Genomic DNA, 20,350 nt, shown 5'->3' on the forward strand with positions numbered 1-20,350 from the left:
ATGGCCACACAGAGAGTAAACCAGTGATTGGAAGCTCTTTCTTTGTTTCTCCCTCTATCTTTGTAACTCTGACTTTCAAATAAATCTTTTAAAAATATTTTTGGGGAACTGGCTATATGGTGTAGTAGGCAAAACTGCAGCCTATGGCACCCACATCCTATATGGGTGCTGACTTGAGCCCTGGCTGCCCCACTTCTGGTTCACTCTCTGCTAATGTTCCTGGGAAAGCAGCAGAGGATAGTCCAAGTGCTTGGGCCTCTGTGCCCATGTGGGAGGCCCAGAAGGGGCTCCTGGCCCCTAGCTCCTGGCTTTGGCTTGGCCCAGCCTGGTCTATTGTGACCATTTGGGAAGTGAACCATTGGATAGAAGACCTCTCTCTTTTCTAGCTCCCATCTCTGTAACTCTGCCTTCAAGTAAATAAATAAATCTTTAAATAAATAAATAGATAGTTTTAAAAAAGAAATCTGTGAGTACCAAGTAAAAATACTTCTGTGCTTTAGAGGATTGCCTTCTGTTTTTTATCTGAAAGAACAACAGAGGTGGAGAGAGATATGCCATTCTCTGGTTCACTCCCCAAATGCCTGCAACAACCAAGAACTGACTGAAGCTAGGAGCCAGGGAGTCTATCTGGTCTCCCATGTGGGTGGCAGGGGACCCAACTACTTGAGCCTCTGTTGCCTCCCAGGGTGTGCATTAGCTGGAAGCTGGATCAAAAGAGGAGGCAGGGCTTGAACCCAGGCACTCTGATATAGGATGCAGGCACCCCAATTAATTGCTTAACCTATTGCACCACAACACTTTCCCCATTTTTGAACAGTGTTTGATGTGAGTGGTTCCTCCAAACAGAATGTCAACCGTTTTCTTGAGTATTACCAAATGGCATCTTACTTGTTTAGCTAATAATCTGCTTTCTGTAGCAGAAAAAGGAATAGATTGCTTGTACACCCAAAGAAGGCATTTGTTTTCCAGCCTGAAAACACTCACCTTACTTGATCCTAAGAACTCTAACCTGGCCTAGGCCTTTTTTGAACCAGAAAACTGAAATATGCATTTGGATTTGTATGGTCTGGTTTTTGTCAGCCCCTGTTTAGGCTTGTATTAGAATACAAAGCACTGGGGTTGGCACAGTGGCACATATGGATGTGTCCCAGCTGCTCCTCTTCCATCCAGCTCTCTGCTATGGTCTGGAAAAGCAGTAGAAGATGGCCTAAGTGCTTGGGCCCTTGCACTTGCATGAGAGACCCAAAAGAAGCCCCTGGCTTTGGACTAGCCCTTCTCCGACCATTGTGACCCATTTGGAGAATGAACCAGTGGATGGAAGGCTTTCTCTCTGTTTCTCTCTCTCTCTCTCTGTAACTCTACCTCTCAAATTAAAAATATATATATATAATAAAGCACTGTGCTATATTCTGGGTACTGACTATGAATTTGTTCTTTCTTTTAAAGGAGATAATGCTGCTCGAAAAAATGTTAATAGGGAAAAGTGAAGTATAGTTTATGGGAAGAGTATGGGCAGATCCAGCTTCAAGACTCCAAGCTGGAATTTTTTTTTTTTTAATATTTATTTATTTGAAGGGCAGAGTTAGAAAGAAAGAGAGATATCGAGAGAGATATCTTCTATTCTCTGGTCCGCTTCCCAAATGGCCACAGTAGCCGGAATTGGGCCAATCTGAAGCCAGGAGCTAAGAACTTCTTACTGGTCTCCCACATGAGTGCAGGGGCCCAAACACCTGGGCCATCCTCTGCTGCTTTCCCGGGCTATTAGCAGGGAGCTGGATCAAGAATGGAGTAGCCGGGACTTGAATCAGTGTCCCTATGGGATACTGGTGCCTCAGGCAGTGGCTTTACCATCTACACCATGGTGCCGGCTCCATCCAGGCAGGAATTTAAAGTTTTAAAATTTTTAAGGGGCCTGCATTGTGGCACAGCAGGTTAAGCCGGCACCTGCTATGTTGGTATCCCATATGAGCACTGGTTTGAGTCCTGGCTGCTCTGCTTCCAATCCAGCCCCCTACTAATGTGCCTGGGAAACCAGGAGAAAGTGGCTAAAGTATTTGGACCCCTGCCACTGGATGGAGTTTCAGGCTCCTGGTTTTGGCTGTTGAGTTCAGTCCTAGCTGTTGAAGCCATTTGGGGAGTGATTCAGGTGATGAAAGATATTTCTTTCTCCATCTCTTTTAAAAACATTTATGTGTAAGACATAGAGGCTGCTTGCTTAAAAAAAAAAATCAAATCAGGCTGTCATTGTGGTATAGTGAGTAAAGCCACTGCCTACAATGCTGGCATCCTATACAGGCTGCTCCACTTCTGATCCAGCTCCCTGCTGATGAACCTGAGAAGGCAGAGGAAGATGGCCCAAGTCCTTGGGCCCCTGCACCCACATGGGAGACCTGGAAGAAGCTTCTGGCTACAGCCTGGCTCAGCCCTGGCTGTTGGGGCCATTTGGGGTGTGAACCAGTGGGTGAAAGATTGATCTCACTCTGTCTTTCCTTCTCTCTCTATAATTCTGCCTTTCAAATAAAATAAATCTTTAAAAAAAAAAATCTTTCTTGGGGCTGGCACTGTGGCTTCTGCCACCAGCATCCCATATAGACACCGGTTTGAGTCCCAGCTGCTCCATTTCTCGTCCAGCTCCTTGCTAATGTGCCTGGAAAAGCAGAGAAAGATGGCCCAAATGCTTAGGCCCCTGTACCCACGTGGGAGACCCAGAAGAAGCTCCTGGCTTCAGATTGGTCCAGCTCTGGCCATTGTGACCATTTGGGGAGTGAACCAGCAGATGGAAGACCTCTCCCTGTTCTCTCTCTCTCTCTGAAACTCTGCCTCTCAAATAAATAAATATTTTATTTAAAAAGTCGTTTAAAAAATCAGATGGTATGGATGAGTATTAATAAGGTAAAAAGCAGAAACTCTTTGTCTAGCTCTTAAGACACACTTCTCAGAAATAGCCATGGATTGATTTCTTCCACAGGATTTTTATGTGCATTCAAATAGGTACAGTGTGGTATTAGTTTTCGATGGCTGTTGTTTCAACTCACCAGATTTGGGTGGTTTAAAAGAACAGAATTTATTTTCTCACAGTTCTGGAAGTCAGAAATCTGAAATGACTTTTATAGAGCTAACATTGAAGTATCAACATGGCCACAATCTTTCCCTTGCCTCTTCCAGCTTCTGGTGGTTGCTGGTGATCCTTTGTGGCCACATTGCTCTAGATTCTTCTAATTTTTCTCTGATCTGTCTTCATATGGCTTCTCCATTGCATGTTGTATCTCATCTGACTCCCTCTTAAATGGATATACTATGTGATTGCATTTAGGGCCCATAAGAATAATTGATATTTTTGGTAGTGATTAACAGCCAACAAGTGCATCTCTTTATATAGATACAGATACATAGATAGATATTTTATTTGAGAGGCATCTATAGATATATGCATATATATATATGTGGGTTTTTTAATTTAATTTTTGAAATTTATTTGAGAGGTAGAGTAGGAGTAAGCTCCCAACCACTAGTTCACTCCCAAATGCCCACAATGCCTGGGACAGGCAAGCCCAGAACCAGGAACTCAATCCAAGTTTCCCACATGGGTGGCAGGAAGCCAATTACTTGATCCATCACCACTGTCTCCCAGGATTCATATTAGCAGGAAGCTGGAATCAGGGAGCAGAACCAGGACTTGAAACCAGGCACTCTGGTTTAGAATGCAGATGTGCCAAGTGACATCTTAAGCGTTACACCAAATGCCCACTCCCATATTAACCACTTTAAATGTAGAGTTAAGGGGCCAGTGCTGTGGTGTAGTAGCAGGTAAAGCTACCACCTGCAGTGCCAGCATCCCATATGGGTGCTGGTTGGAGTCTCAGTTGCTCCACTTCTGATCCAGCTCTCTGCTATGGCCTGGGAAAGCAGTAGAAGATGGCCCAAGTCCTTGGGACCATGCACCCACATGAGAGACCCGGAAGAAGCTTCTGGCTCTTGGCTTTGGATCGGCGCAGCTCCTGCCATTGCGGCCAACTGGGGAGTGAACCAGTGAATGGAAGACACCTCTCTCTCTCTCTCTGTCTCTGCTGCTTCTCTGTGTAACTATGACTTTCAAATAAATAAATAAAATAAAACAGAGTTAAGTGTACAGTAGTCTTCCCTTATTCATGGGAAATATGGTACAAAGACCTTCTGGGGATGCTGAATTATATATATGTGCACACGCTGTTTTTTCCTATACATACCAATGATTATAAGTTAGATGTAGTAAAAGATTAACAATAATAATAAAATCAGAAAAATTAGCAATATACTATAATAAAAGCTATTTAAAACTTACGGGGGCCGGTGCTGTGGTGTAGTAGCAGGTAAAGCTGCCGCCTGCAGTAATGGCATCCCATATGGGTGCTGGTTGGAGTCTTAGTTGCTCCACTTCTGATCCAGCTCTCTGCTATGGCCTGGGAAAGTAGCAGAAGATGGCCCAAGTCCTTGGGCCCCTGCACCCATGTGGGAGATCTGGAAGAAGCTCCTGGCTTCAGATTGGCACAGCTCCAGCTGTTGTAACCTATTGGGGGGTGAACCAGCGGATGGAAGACTTCTCTCTCTGCCTCTCCTTCTCTTTCTGTGTAACTCTGACTTTCAAATAAATAAATAAATCTTTAAAAAATAAAAATTATGAACTATTTCTACAATTTTACACGTTTCAGATTATGGATCCTCATAGGTAACTGAAACCTTAGCAAGTGAAAATATGAATTACTTTCAGTGTCCTCAAGGTTCATCTATGTTCTGTCATGTTACAGTACTTCCTTTTCTCTTAAGCATGAATAGTATTCCATTGTATGAATAAACTACATTTTGCTTATCCATTCATTTATTAATGGACATTTTGATTGTTTTCATCTCTTGGCTATCACGATGCTGCTATGAACATGGGTGTGCACGTAACCCTGTGAAACCCTGTTCTCAATTCTCTTGACTATAATAAACCCGAAAGTGGAATTGTTGGATCATAGTGGTTCTATTTTTAATTTTCTGAGAAACCTCTATACTATTTTCTTTAATGGTTACACCATTTTGCAATCTTATCAGCAGACCCCAAGTTTCCGATTTCTCTACATCCTCACCAAGGCTTGTTATATGCTGCTGTTTATAGTAACCATCCTAATGGTTGTGAGGTGATGTTTTATTGTGATTTTGATCTGTAGTTCTCTTGTTAGTGATGTTGAGTGTCTTTCTATATGCTTATTGATCATTTTTTTTTTTTTTTTTTTTTTTTTTTATAAATTTCCAAAGTACGTCTCATGGGTTACAATGGCTTTCCCCCCCATACCGTCCCTCCCACCCACCACCCTCCCCTTTCCCACTCCCTCTCCCCTTCCATTCACATCAAGATTCATTTTCGATTATCTTAGTATACAGAAGATCAGCTTAGTATACCTTAAGTAAGGATTTCAACAGTTTGTTCCCACACAGAAACATAAAGTGAAAAATAATAGATGATTTTTTTTTATGCTTATTGATCATTTGTTTATCTTTTTTTTGAAAATTATCTATTTAAATCCTTTGCCCATTATTTTATTTTAAATATTTATTTATTTTGAAAGAGTTAGAAAGAGGGAGAGACGCAGAAATAGATCTTATCTTCATTGGCTCACTCCCCAGATGGCCGCATTGGCCAGTGGTGGGCCAGGCTGAAGCCAGTAGCCTTTCCGGTCTCCCACATGGGTGGCAGGAGCCCAGGTACTTAGGCCATATTCCATTGTTTCCCAGGCCACCAGCAGGGACCTGGGTCAGAAGTGGAACAGCTGGGACTAGAACTAGCACCCACATGGGATGCCTGCATCACAGGCAGTGGTTAACCTGCCATGCCACAATGCTGGCCCCAGCCCATTAATTTTTCTCAAGTTTTGTTTATTTGAAAGACAAAGTGACAGAGAGGGAGAGACAGAGTAAGAGAGAGAGATCTTCCATCTACTGGTTTACTTCTAAATGCCAGCTGTTATGGGCATCCATCCAGGTCTCCTATGTGGGTGGCAGGGACTCCCTCCCAGGTGTGTGAAGTGGAGGAACCAGTACTGAGTGGATGCCTCCAAGTGACTTTTTTTTTTTTTTTAGAGGTAGAGTTACAGACAGTAAGAGGAGGAGACAGAGAGAAAGGTCTTTCTTCTGTCGGTTCACTCCCCAAATGGCTGCAACAACTGGAGCTGTGCCAATCTGAAGCCAGTAGCCAGGTGGTTCTTCCTGGTCTCCCACGTGGGTGCAGGGGCCCAAAGACTTGGGCCATCTTCTACTGCTTTCCCAGACTACAACAGAGAGCTGGATTGGAAAAGGAGCAGCTGGGACTAGAACCGGCGCCCCTATGGGATGCGGGCGATGCAGGCAGAGGATTAACATACTGTGCCATGGCGCTGGGTCCCCCCAAGTGACATTTTAACCCATTGTGCCATAATACCCTCCCCTGGACAAAAAATTTCCCTGGACAAAATTTTTTAAGTTTGATATAGTCCCATTTGTCTTTTTACATTTACTACCTAGCTTTTGTTGTCATATCCAAAAACTCATTGCCAAATTTGATATCATAAAGCTTTTCTAGCTGTTTTCTTCTGGGAGTTTTATCCTTTGGATCTTATATTAGGTTTTTTTTTTAATCTGTTGAGTTAATTTTTGTGTATAGTCTAAGACAAAGTGTAGCTTCTAGGGCCAGCATCATGGCATAGTGGGTTAAGCCACCACCTACAATAATGGCATCACATATGGGTGCTAGTTCAAGTCCCGGCTGCTCCACTTGGAAGTTGAGAAAGTACTGGCAAGCTGTTTCTCAACAATGTTAATACAATAGTTCCTCCTCCCCACCCATTCATAGTTTTAATTGCCAAGGTTTCAGTTACCCATGAGGGACCATAGTCTGAAAATATTACATGGAGAATTGTAGTAGGGCTGGTGCTGTGGCATAGTGGGTAAAAGCCACCGCCTGCAGTGCCGGCATCCCATATGGGTGCCGGTTAGAGTCCTGGCAGCTCCACTTCTGATCCAGCTCTCTGCTAAGGCATGGGAAAGCAGTAGAAGATGGCCCTAGTCCGTAGACCCCTGTACCTGCGTGGGAGACCTAGAAGAAGCTCCTGGCTTTGGATCAGCACAGCTCTGGCTGTTGTTGCCAATTGGAGAGTGAACCAGCAGATGGAAGACCTCTCTCTCTCTCTCTCTGCTGCGTCTCTCTATCTGTAACTCTGACTTTCAAATAAATATATAAATCTTAAAAAAATTGTAGAAATAATTCATAAATTTTACATAACTTTTATTTTAGTGTATTGCTGATTTTTCTAATTTCATTATTATTGTTAATCTCTTACTATACCTAATTTATATATTGAACTTTATCATTGGTATGTATAGGAAAAAACAGTTTATGTGTATATAAATATATAATTCAGTATCCCCTGAGGGTCTTGTAACCATATCTCCCATGAATAAGGGAAGATTACTATACACTTAATTTTTCATTTAAAGTGGGTTAGGTGGGGGTGGGTATTTGCTGTAGTAGTTTAATTATCTAATTCAGAAGTGTCATTTCACAGCTAAATTCTCTGTCGAATGAAATTATTTTAACAGTTCAAAATCAGAATATTGTAATCCTAATCAGTTTGTCTTTGTTACTTTAGCAGCCTAGCAAGAATATGGGTAACCTTAGGTCTGTCCCTTAGTAAGAGTTTTCAAGCCTGTCCTTTGGAATCCAGGTTTCTGCTTGAACACTTGTTTGGATTGGAGGTGTTAGATTACTCATAAATGGTCTTTACCCTCACTAAGCTGACTCCTGTTTTGGTCTGGTGATGGTCCAAGGCTTTAGGAAGGTGAGTTATTTCTCTAAATTAGACACAGGTGTGCTGGCTTTAAAGCACCTCAATCTTTCCTGTTGATATCATGCAGAGATTACTCCCTCTGTGGAAAAAAAATTAAAATTTATAGATAACCTTTCCCAATCTTAGAGACCAGTCCCTGAGGTAGGTTTGTTTGTTTGTTTGTTTGTTTATTTATTTTTGACAGGCAGAGTGGACAGTGAGAGAGAGACAGAGAGAAAGGTCTTCCTTTGCCGTTGGTTCACCCTCCAATGGCTGCCGTGGTCGGCGCACCGCGCTGATCTGATGGCAGGAGCCAGGTACTTATCCTGGTCTCCCATTCGCCCATGGGGTGCAGGGCCCAAGCACTTGGGCCATCCTCCACTGCACTCCCTGGCCACAGCAGAGAGCTGGCCTGGAAGAGGGGCAACTGGGACAGAATCCGGTGCCCCGACCAGGACTAGAACCCGGTGTGCCGGCACCGCAAGGTGGAGGATTAGCCTATTGAGCCGCGGCGCGGGCCCCAATCCCTGAGATTTATAAATGCAGTTTCTACTACTGTTTTCTCAAGAACTCTTCATATGAAATTAAATGACCACATATCACAATTGTATTTGCATGCAATATTGAAGATCCCATTTTACTTAGAAGCAGGGGGTGGTTATTTTTCTATTTCACCTCCTATTGCCTTCCTACTCATCTTGTGTCATTGTCTAAGAATTCCTTGGGTTGTACAGTAAAGGACATCTGTGAACGAGTGAGGTGAAGCATCGCAGGCTGCTGGAATTCTTTTCTGGGCTTTTGAGTTGACATGTGAAGAAGTGCCGAAGTCAGGGGAAGTGAATGAAATAAGCAGTTTGTATTATGGGGGCTGTGTGTGCTTTGGCTGTTTCCTGCAGTAATTTTTTACAACCTTGGAGGAGGAATTAGGTTGTGATAGTGGGAACTGGTCATCTTTGTCTCTGAAACATTACCGTGGTAGCACCAAAAAAGAGGTCCCATCAGCTGAAGTAGAATCTCTCTCTAGTCGTCCTTCATTTGCCTCTTGCTTAAAAAATTTGTGGGCTGGAAGCATTTCCCTAAGGCCTGCAAACCCCTGGGTGACAGTAGGCTGCGGCCCCTTTAAGTCTTCAGTGTGTGCGGGGAGGGGTTCGGGGTGGGGCGGGCGCTCTAACAGCGGTGTTCTGGACTCCGCCCCCGGAGGAGGCGTTTCCCAGCGGCTCGGCCGCACCAATGCCACCACCCCCGCCTGCCCGGTATTCCTGCCGATCCTGCTCGGACCTTAGGGCCCCGACCTCTCCCTGCTCGGGGAGCGTAAGTGTCAAACTGCGGGCGAGGGGCCAGGATCCCAAGTCCGTGCCGGAAGTCTGGAGGACAGTATGGGGGACTTTCTTGGCCTATCAGAGGCTAAGGCGGTGAAAGAGCGTAAACAATGCCGGCTGCAGTGAGCTAAAGCCCCGGCATCTGCTCTACCTCGGGGTGGTGACAGCCCAGCGGCCCTAGGGTGTTTGTTTGGATAAGCAGCGAATGAGCAGTGCTCACAACCAGGGTTTGCCCCAGCCTGGTACCTACTTGGGGTGAGCAGAGGATTGCCTTTACCAGAGTATAACCCAGTTGAGCTGGATGGGTGGAGCTGAATCCTGTGCACTGGGCCTTGGTGCCTTAGCCTGGGATTTAGAGACCTGGGTAGCTTTGGGATGAGTAAGCGTTAGTTTTTCAGCTACCTTGCTACAGTTGAACAATAACTTTGAAAGTTGACCTCATTCACAGAAGGATTTAGCTTTCCATCTTCCCAAAGGCCTACGTTTGTCTTCAGTTCCTCTTTGGAGACATTGACTATGCTCATCTGTTGGGAACAATCTAGTTAACCTTCTTTCCCGCTGATAAGAATAGCAAGATAGGAAAGAGACAGCCCTTTAGTCCTCTGTCTCGGGAGGAATTTGTGGGAGGCCACTGTTACTGGACTAGAAAAGCAAATACACTAGAGTTTGTTGAGATACCCTGCTAGAAAAACAAGCAGTTCAAATTTCTGGCCCCCGATGATGCATACACCAGCAAAAGGATCACACTTATCCTTGTTAATGGGGAATACCTGAGGGCAGTGTGTGTGTGTGTGTGTGTGTGTGTGTGTGTGTAATTAGAGGGAAAGGTTTTTTATTTTTGTTATCTGCTACTTAGAGATGAGATTTTGTCTGGCTGTGGTCAAGTTAATAAAAATCTTAAATTATCTGTAACAATTACATAATTGTTATGCATTAATCCAGTTGTCCTTCCTGGGCATGGTTTGAATGAAGATCTCTGGGCATGTATAAGCATTTTATTTTACCTTTGTTTTGTAATTATTGCCTTTTGTAAAAAAAAAAAATCCTGTCAGGCCTTGTTGGTCATTCAAAGGGGATTGCCTTTTGAGTAGGCAGCAATTTCCATAAACTCCTCTCAGACTCACTGAGCTCCTGCAGTAGCATCTCTCTAGCCTGAAGTCAGAGTTCAGGAATGGTAATCTAGTCCAGATCTCTTGTATTGTGATATTGAAGAGCTTTTTTGGGTCAGGAGCTTGGGAATTTGCCATACAATTAGTTGTACTGCCAATGCTTCCTTCCAAGTAGGAGACTAAAACAATCTGTTTAGTAGCTTTGTATTCATTCTTATAGACTGTCAAATTACAGCGTAAGTTTAAAATGAAAGGACACTATACTTGGCTCTTAGGTGGTAGAAGAGTAGTAGACTGAGAAGTAGTAGATAAGTTTTAGGCTTAATTCTAATGTTACTCATGACTTAGTCTCTCTGTGTCTAACTTCTTATTGGTTGTTGAATGAAAAAATGCATAGATTTCTGAAGTCTGTATTTTATTATAGTACATAATCATTTTAGTAAGAAATTTGTTATTTATTTGGATGCCAGACTGGAAAATTAGATAGTTTAGAAATTTATTCAACGTTCTGCTTTTAAGTATAACCTTGAAAACATTTCTTAACCATGGTCTAAAAATAAACAATTTTAACTAAATAATTTTCAGCAACAATATGGACTATATGATATTTGAGCTCGTTGGAAGGTATTTTTAGATAGATTGGTAGTGTGAGATTATAATGCTTATGTAGAACAGTTTTATTTTACCTGACCTTCTTGCCTTTGTTTCTGTTGTAGATTGGGATAAAACCTGAGAACTATGAATAATTTGAAATTTCTAAATATTTGTAGTAGCAACTAAATAAAATGAATCATAGTAACATTATATAGTGTATATATATACACACACATATAATATACATATACATATACATATATATATATATATATAGTAACCATTATGTAGTTCAAAGTAATTTTGTTAATGCTTGGCCTTGTTGGAAATCTTAGTCCCCCTTAAGGCATCAAACTCTGTTATTTAATGAAACCTTGATTTTCTTTAAGTTTATAAAATGCAGTTCCTTTGTTCATCCCTAATGCTACATTTCCAACTACTTGAAGATACTATTTCTTGAGTCTGAAACCAGATTCATCATGTTCCTAACCTTTATTCTACTCCCCCAAAACAACCCAGAACTTCTAGCATTTTTTTTTGTCATTGGTACCTTTATTTTTCCTGTCTCTTGGATCAAGCCTCTTGCTTCCTAGTAGACTCTTCCACAGTCCTACATTCTTAGTTCCAAATGCTTATTTATTAATCCTACCTCTTTATTTATTTATCTATTTATTTTTTAAAGATTTATTTTATTTACTTGAAAGAGTTGGAGAGAGAGGTAGAGGTGAGAGAGGTCTTCCATCCGTTGGTTCACTCCCCAGATGACCGCAATGGCCGGAGCTGCGCCGATCCAAAGCCAGGAACCAGGAGGAGCTTCTTCCAGGTCTCCCACATGGGTGCAGGGGCCCAAGGACTTGGGCCATCTTCTACTGCTTTCCCAGGCCACAGCAGAGAACTAGATCAGAAGTGGAGCAGCTAGGAGGGGAACCAGCGTCCATATGGGATGCCAGCGCTTCAGGCCAGGCATTAACCCTCTGCACCACAGCACCAGCCCCATTCCTACCTCTTTAATATAACTCCCCTGAGTCTCACTTACTCATCCTTTCCATTCCTACTTCAAGAAGACTCCTAGTTTCACTCCTATTCATCTTACTCCTGGAATACTACAATAATTTCCTATCATGACTCTCTGTATGTCTCCTTTCCAATTCATTCTGTATAGCTTTATCTTTCTAAGGCAGATAGGATCATTCATTTTCTTGTTTCAATTCATTGGCTTCCACTGCTGTTTAGCTTAATAGTAAAAATTATCTTAATGATCTGACCTTAGTCTACATTTCTGGTCTTACTCTGCAATAAAGGGAGCCATTCAGTGTTCTCTAAGCAAGGTCAGTACTTTCCTACCTCTAAGGTTGTCTTATTTCCTCAGTCTGGAATATCTCTTCTTTCATCTTTATTTTTTTAAAATCCCACCTGTTATTCATAAATTCAGCTGCCACCTTTTCTATGAGGCTTTCACTATCATCCCACTGTCTTGTGGTTAATCCCGTCTTTGTTTTTGTTTGTTAAGATTTATTTATTTATATTTGAGAGCTAGAGTTACAGAGAGAGAAGCAGAGACAGAGAGGTCTTCTATCTGCTGGTTCATTCCCCAAATGGGGACAACAGCCAGGGCTGGACCAGGCCTAAGCCAGGAGCCAGAATCTTTTTCTGGTTCTCCCACATGGATGCAGGGGCCCAAACATTTGGGCCATCTTCTCTTGCTTTCCCAGGCACGATAGCAGAGAGCTGGATCAGAAGTGGAGCAGCCCAGACTCGAACCAGAGCCCATATGCTAGTGCTGTAGGTGGTGGCTCTATCTGTTGTGCCACGGTGCTGGCCCCTAGTTTTTTTAAAAATACTTTAGTGAGATATATAGTTTACTTGCTATACAGTTTACCCAGTTAAAGTGTGTGCAGTTCAGTGGCCTTAATATATTCATGGAGCTTTGTAACCATCACTACAATTTTAGAACATTTCCATTGCTTCCAAAAGAAGCCCTTGGCCACCCCCTTCCCCATTCCTGGGCAACTGGCAGATGTACTTTATTTATTCTGGACAGTTCATAAAATGTCATCATGTAAATATCCTTTAATGGCTTCATTGACTTAGCATAGTGTTTTCAGGCTTTACCCATGTCATTGCCCTCTTTAAATTGCTAAATAATGCACTGTATGGATTTACTATGTATTATTTATTTGTCACCAATATTTGGATTGCCTACACTTTTTGGCTATTTTGAATGTTTGGCTTTTTTATTGTTACATTTTATGAAATTGAAGTTCTAGTCTACATGTATTCCCTTTTATACTTCCTCTGAGGTCCTTCATTACTTCCTGAGTGTATTCTGAAAGTTCCAAGGACTTCACCTTCTTTTGTGATATTTGTTAGTTAAAATTTGCGTTTAGAGGCAAAGTTTAGCACAAGTGGTCACTTACATGACAAAGGAAAAACTTAAAGAATTACATTTAGATTTAAAACTACTATGAATCATACAGATTATAATCTACCACTCTTTAGTTTTTCCTTAACTCAGAGAAAGACTTCGCTTTTCAACTGGTAGAGTCAACTCTCCATGGAATAAGGGTTGCTAGGGGCTAGGGGAGGAATTGGACTGCCTGGCTAACCCTAAGTCACAATTAAACAGTGATCATTTTAAGTCCCAGTGGGTTGTTGGGCTGGATTATTTGCAGCTGATGATTAAGGATGCTTCTCTATTGCCAACTAAGTTTTAAAATTTATTTTAAACTTCTCTAAATTACCTCAGTCCTTTGGTGCAAATAAATTTGTCTTTCACATATATTCTCATTTGCTCTTCAGATTTTCATTGAGTTAGATAATCACCAAAATATGTCTTACTATTTATAAAGTATGAATACTCTTTGGTGTATATTTATCTAGAAACTACATGTAGATAGTGTAGTAATCTAACTAAACTTGGAACTAAGAACCCTCATTTAGGCCAGTTTCTCCTACTTAAATGACCTTGGGCAAGCAATTTTTTTTTATTCTTATGTGAGAAGAGGATGATGATACTTGCTTTATCCCAGTTTTTAAAATTGAAACTGTGTGAGGATTGAGATAAATAAGACAAAGTTCTTGCACAAGAAAATCTTAGGTTTGCAGAGAATAACCCCATAGCTGAGAATAATACCACCTTGCCCCCCCCCCCGAAAAAAAACTAGATTGAAATAATATAACTGTGTGTACATATATATAGTCAGAAATACATGTAAGTGATTAAATGTCTTCCTACTAGATTCTCAAATAAAATGATTATCATAAATACCTGTAAATACAAAGTGCTTTAAATAAAGGGTTAGGGGCCAGTGTTGTGGCACAGTGGGTAAAGCTCTGGTTTGGTGATGACAGCATTCTGTATCTGAGTCCTACTACTCCACTTCTGATCCAGTTTCCTGCTCATTCACCTGGGAAGGCAGTGGATGATGGCCTAAATATTTAGGCTCCTACTACCCTTATGGGAGACCAGAATGAAGTCCGTGGCTCTTGGCTTTGGTCTGACCCAGACCTCTCTGTTGCGGGCATTTGGGAATTGAACCAGTGGATGGATGGACTGTTACTCTGCCTTTCAAGTAAATAAATATTTTTTTTAAAGCTAACAATGTTACCACATTGAGAGTTCTCTTCTTTCTCTTTCTACCTCTCCTTCTCCAGGTCACTCTACCTTTCAAATAAATCTTTTTTTTTTTTTTTTCTTTGACAGGCAGAGTGGACAGTGAGAGAGAGAGACAGAGAGAAAGGTCTTCCTTTGCCGTTGGTTCACCCTCCAATGGCTGCCGCGGCCGGCACGCCGTGGCCGGCGCACCGCGCTGATCCGATGGCAGAAGCCAGGTACTTCTCCTGGTCTCCCATGGGGTGCAGGGCCCAAGTGCTTGGGCCATCCTCCACTGCACTCCCTGGCCACAACAGAGAGCTGGCCTGGAAGAGGGGCAACCGGGACAGAATCCGGCGCCCCGACCAGGACTAGAACCCAGTGTGCCGGCGCCGCAAGGTGGAGGATTAGCCTAGTGAGCCGCGGTGCTGGCCTCAAATAAATCTTAAAAAAAAAAAAAAAAAGTCAGTATTAACTGTTACTATTAGGAGGGACCTTAGGTTACTGGTACCTTAAACTCTTTGAAAGTACTCATATTATATTATAAAATGTAACTGAAAATGAGAAATAATGTCTCAAAATATTTTTGTGTATATAACTTCAGAATTACATTAGTTACTAAGCCTGCTGTTGGATTTTATTTAGTATATTAATGAAGAATATTCATATACTATTGATATATTATTCACATTTCAAAATATTTACATAAGTATATTTCAAAATAATTTCCTATGATGTTACTTATTTTATACATTAAAATGTTCTGTGAAAGTGTCTATAAGCTTTACCAGGAGTCTGTGGCACAAAATAAAGAAACTTTTTGTAGATCCTTCGTACAGAATAAGGGATAAATTATTTTAATTTTTATTTAAACAAGTCAGAGCCATATACTTAGCCTTTCTCTTAAGTATTAACTAGATCAAAGAGGTTCCCAATGAGGGGGATATAGTTCATTTCTTCTTTTTTTCTAAAGATGTATTTATTCATTTGAAAGGCAGAGAGGCAGAGAGAGAGAGGTCTTCATCCGCTGGTTCACTCCCCACATGGCTACAAGTGCTGGAGCTGTGCTGATCTGAAGCCAGGAGCCAGGAGCTTCCTTCTGGTCTATGTGGGTGCAGGGGCCCAAGAACCAGGGCTGTCCTCTACTGCTTTCCCAGGCCATAGCAGAGATTGGAAGTGGAGCAACCGGGCTTGAATTGGTGTCCATATGGGATGCTGGCACTGCAGATAGTTTTACCTGCCGTGCCACAGCGCTGGCCCCATAGTTCCATTTCTTTGTTTGACCAATGCATAAATTAAAGGAAAGAAAATAAAGGACCATAATAAAATTATCATGTCTGTAAATTGTGTGTCCTGTTATCTTTCAGGGATTTCTTTTTTTTCTTTTTTTGGTAGAGTGGATCTGGAGTTTAATTAAAACCAGAACAGGGGCACATTAAAGAAACAACAAAATATTTTTTGGTTATCATTTTTGAGAGTCAGAGCATCCCCAAACATTGGAGATCCAGGGTAGGTATTTAATTTTGAATTGTTTTGTGAGTGTATCGTTTTCAAGTAATTATTGTAAGTAAAATGTTTTCCTACTAAATTCAGTTTTGGGTATTTGTATTTACTCTTTTTTTAAATGATTTATTTTATTTATTATTTGAAAGTCAGAGTTACACAGAGAGAGGAGAGGCAGAGAGAAAGAGAGTGAGGTCTTCCATTCGATGGTTCCCTCCCCAGATGGCCACAACTGCTGGAGCTGTGCAGATCTGAAGCCAGGAGCCAGGAACTTCTTCCGGATCTCCCATGTGGGTGCAGGAGCCCAAGGACTTGGGCCATCTTCTACTGCTTTCCCAGGCCACAGCAGAGAGCTGGATCAGAAGTGAAGCAGCTGGGTCTTGAACCAGCGTCCGTATGGGATGCCGGTGCTTCAGGCCAGGGCGTTAACCCACTGTGCCACAGCGCCAGCCCCTGTGTTTACTCTTTTATAAAATGTTAAAATCAAGTCAACTATAATTTAGAAATGAAATATTTTCCAATTGAGAATGCCGAATATTGACAGTGATAATAAATTGACAACATTAATTGAACTCTTGCTAGATGCCAAGTACCTGGTCTTTGAGTTTTTATATATATATATATATATATATATATATTTTTTTTTTTTTTTTTTTTTTTTTTTTTTTGACAGGCAGAGTGGATAGTGAGAGAGAGAGAGAGACAGAGAGAAAGGTCTTCCTTTTGCCGTTGGTTCACCCTCCAATGGCCGCCACGGCTGGCGCACTGCGCTGATCTGAAGGCAGGAGCCAGGTGCTTCTGGTCTCCCATGGGGTGCAGGGCCCAAGCACTTGGGCCATCCTCCACTGCCTTCCCGGGCCACAGCAGAGAGCTGGCCTGGAAGAGGGGCAACCGGGACAGAATCCGGCGCCCCGACTGGGACTAGAACCCGGTGTGCCGGCGCCGCTAGGTAGAGGATTAGCCTATTGAGCCGCGGCGCCAGCCTGAGTTTTATATTTTTAAGAGGGAATTTCAGAATGTTTCTGGAGAGGTAGGTGTGTTGGTGCAGCAAGTAAGCTTCTATTTGGGATGCCTACATCCTATATCAGAGAGCCAGTTTGAATCCTGGCTACTCAGCTTCTGATCCAGCTTCCTGATGATGTACCTGGGAAGGCAGCAGATAGTAACTCAAGTACATGGGCCCCAGCCACCAACATGAGATACCCACATAGAATCCTGGGTGCCTTGGCTCAGCCCAGGCTGTTGTGGGTGTTTGGGGAGTGAAGTAGCCAGGTGAAAGACTGTTGTTGTTGTAAAAGAGTGTGGAAAGCTAGGATTAAAAGATAAGAAATATAGGTATTATTTCTCAACATAAGTTCCATCAACCTCAAGACACTTCCGTAAGCAGTGATACCAGCCATTTATTCTACCCTTAAAGAACTGAGGGTCAGGGGCTGGTGTTATAGCATAATATGTTAGGCCGCTGCCTGGACCTGCATCCCAAGTGGGTGCTGGTTTGAGTCTCAACTGCTCCACTTCCAGTCCAGCTCCCTGCTAATGTGCTTGGGAAAGCAGCGGAATATGGCCCAAGTACTTGGGTCCCTGAACTCACATGGGAGACCTGGAAGAAACTCCTGGCTCCTGGCTTTAGCCTGGCCCAGCCCTGGCCCTTGGCAGTCATTTGGGGAGTGAAAGCAGATAGAAGATTCTCTCTCTCTCTCTCTTTTCTCTGTAACTCTTTCAATATGAGTTTATTTTTGTGCAAAAAAAAAAATTGGAATCCATGTATATATATATTTTTTTATAATATGCATACATAATGTGCCTGGGAAAGCAGTGGAAGATGGCCCAAGGATTTGGGCCATTGCCGTCTTTGTGGGACAGCTGGACGGAGCTCTGGGTTCCTGGCCTCTGTTTGGACCAGCCTCAGCTGTTTGCAGCTATTTGGGGAGTGAACCAACCAATGAATGGAGGAGCTCTGGCTCCCTCTCTATCACTCTGCCTTTTAAATAAATAAACAAATAAGTAAATCTTTAAACATACACACAAAAAAATAAAAGCCCAAATTTGTTAAGACTAGTACTGCTTTTTGGATTATTGTATATTTTTTCTTCCCTAGCACACCATTATTTATCATTTTGTATGAACAAGGCAATATGCATGTTGAACTGAATGGCTCATCTTCTGTCCTATATAAATCCTTTTTTCATCTGAACTCTATTCTTTCATTCTCAATATGTACTTTTTGTCGGTACTGTCATGCACTCCTTTAGTTTTGATTTCATCCATCTACTGATAACTTCAAAATTTTTATCTCCAAGTTGGATGTCTCTCTCTCCCCCTCCTACCCTACTCCTGTGTCCCTCCAGATTTTTTTTTTAAAGATTTTATTTATTTATTTGAGAAGTAGAGTTATAGAGAGGTCTTTGTCCACTGGTTCACTCCCTAAATGGCTGCAACGGCTGGAGCTGGGCTGATTTGAAGCCAGGAGTCTGGAGCTTCCTCTGGGTCTCACACATGGGTACAGGGACCCAAGTACTTGGGCCATCTTTCACTGCTTTCCCAGGCCGTAGCAGAGAGTAGGGTCAGAAGAAGAGCAGCCAGGACTTGAAACAGTGCTCATATGGGACGTTGGCACCACAGGCAGAGGCTAAGCCTACTACACCACAGCACTGGCCCTGGTCCCTCCAGATTTGAATCTGTAACTGCTGTGCCCACATCTACACTTGATGAGCATGCATCTCACTTAGCTTGTCCAAAACTTCATCTCTTTCCTCCTCTTACATCCCTTTACATTTGCTCAATAAGGGCATTATTTGACAATTAGAATGCTATTACCCTTTGGTCTAGGTTACTGTCATCTTTTATTTAGACTTCACTGCCCCCCCCCCCTTTTTTTTTTGCCAGGCAGAGTTAGACAGTGACAGAGAGAGAGTTATAGTCAGTGAGAGAGAGAGACAGAAGTGAGAGAAAGAGAGAAAGGTCTTCCTTCCATTGGTTCACTCCCCTAATGGGCGCTGCGGCGATCCGGAGCCAGGAGCTGGGTACTTCCTCCTGGTCTGCCATGCAGGTGCAGGGACCCAAGCACTTGGGCCATCCTCCACTGCCCTCCCGGGCCACAGCAGAGAGCTGGACTGGAAGAGGAGCAACCGGGACTAGTACCCAGCGCCCCAACCGGGACTAGAACCTGGGATGCTGGCGCCGCAGGCAGAGAATTAGCCTAGTGAGCCGCAGCACCGGCCCAACCTCACTGCCTTCTAACTGATTTTCTTCCTTACACTGCCTTTCAAGCGGATTTTTTTTTTTTTTTTTAAGGTTTACTTTTTATTTGAAAGAGTTACAAAGAAGGAGAGACAGACAGAGACATCTTCCATCTGCTGGTCCACTTCCTTAGATGGCCCCAATGGCCAGGGCTGGACAAGGCCAAAACCAGGACTCCCACGGGGGTGTGGGAGTCCAAGCAGTTGGGCCATCTTCCACTGCCTTTCCCAGGCCATTAGTAGGGAGCTGGATCAGAAATGGAGCAGCTGGGACCTGCACCAGCCCCCATACAGAATACCAGATCCCAGGCAGCAGCTTTTACCTCAGCTGTTCTCTACATTTACATTATGTGGTCTTTGAAAAATCACAAAGTTGATAACGTATGTTATTTTCCTATTTATAGTCCTTCAAAGGCTCTTTTTGATTTTGGGTTTAAATTCAAATTACCTAACATTGCTTACAAGGCTTTACAGGGTCTGACCTTTACTATTTTCCAGCCTCATTCTATACTTTTATTCTTCTTGCTGCATTTTTATACCTTACTCCATGCTATGAAAGTTTCTGAACACTTATTTCCATTTCTGAGCTTCTCTGAAAACAGTTTATGAACCATTGCAAGTCTTTTAACCATTTTGTGCCCTCCCTGGAATTAATTATTTTAAAGTGAATGGTGTTGTGTACCTCCTCTATCTAGTTCCAAAGCATTCCTATCATTGCAGGGTACCCAGTACTCTGTTATCCTTTAAGTATTTTTTTTTTCTCTACTCTTTGCTCCCTGTATCCCGTGACAGCTACCTATATGCATTTTTTTTTTCCTATGGACTTACTCGTTCTGGATAGCCCTTATAGATAGAGTCATACAATATGGGACCTTTGGTGTTTGGCTTTTTTCACTCAGCATAATTTTTTTTAAGATGTATTTATTTATTTGAAAGTCTGAGTTACAGAGAGAGGCAGAAAGAGACGTCTTCCATCTGATGATTCACTCCCCAATTGACTGCAATGGCCAAAGCTGTGCGCTGATCCAAAGCCAGGAGCCAGGAGCTTCTTCTGGGTCTCCCATGTGGGTTCAGGGGCATAAGGACTTGGGCCATCTTCTACTGCATTTCCAGGTCATAGCAGAGAGCTGGATTGGAAGTGGAGCAGCCAAGACTAGAACTGGTGCCCATATGG

The 20,350-nt window shown here is 42.6% G+C and overlaps 1 protein-coding gene across 4 annotated transcripts in view; it reads left to right on the plus strand.

Annotated features, from left to right (window-relative positions):
• Positions 1–20,350, plus strand: part of CKAP5 (cytoskeleton associated protein 5) — a 112,662-nt gene that overhangs the window by 8,982 nt on the left and 83,330 nt on the right. The window contains exon 1 of one of the 4 annotated variants that reach the window (XM_002709083.5): positions 8,993–9,131. The exons of 2 other annotated variants lie outside the window; for them this stretch is intronic. The gene's annotated coding sequence lies outside the window, so the exon portion shown is untranslated. Of the gene's footprint in view, positions 1–8,992; positions 9,132–15,834; positions 15,944–20,350 lie in introns of those variants that run through there. One more of the 4 variants, XM_051826305.2, reaches the window with a different exon arrangement.

Source organism: Oryctolagus cuniculus, chromosome 1 (assembly GCF_964237555.1).
Source record: "Oryctolagus cuniculus chromosome 1, mOryCun1.1, whole genome shotgun sequence".
NCBI lineage: Eukaryota > Metazoa > Chordata > Mammalia > Lagomorpha > Leporidae > Oryctolagus > Oryctolagus cuniculus.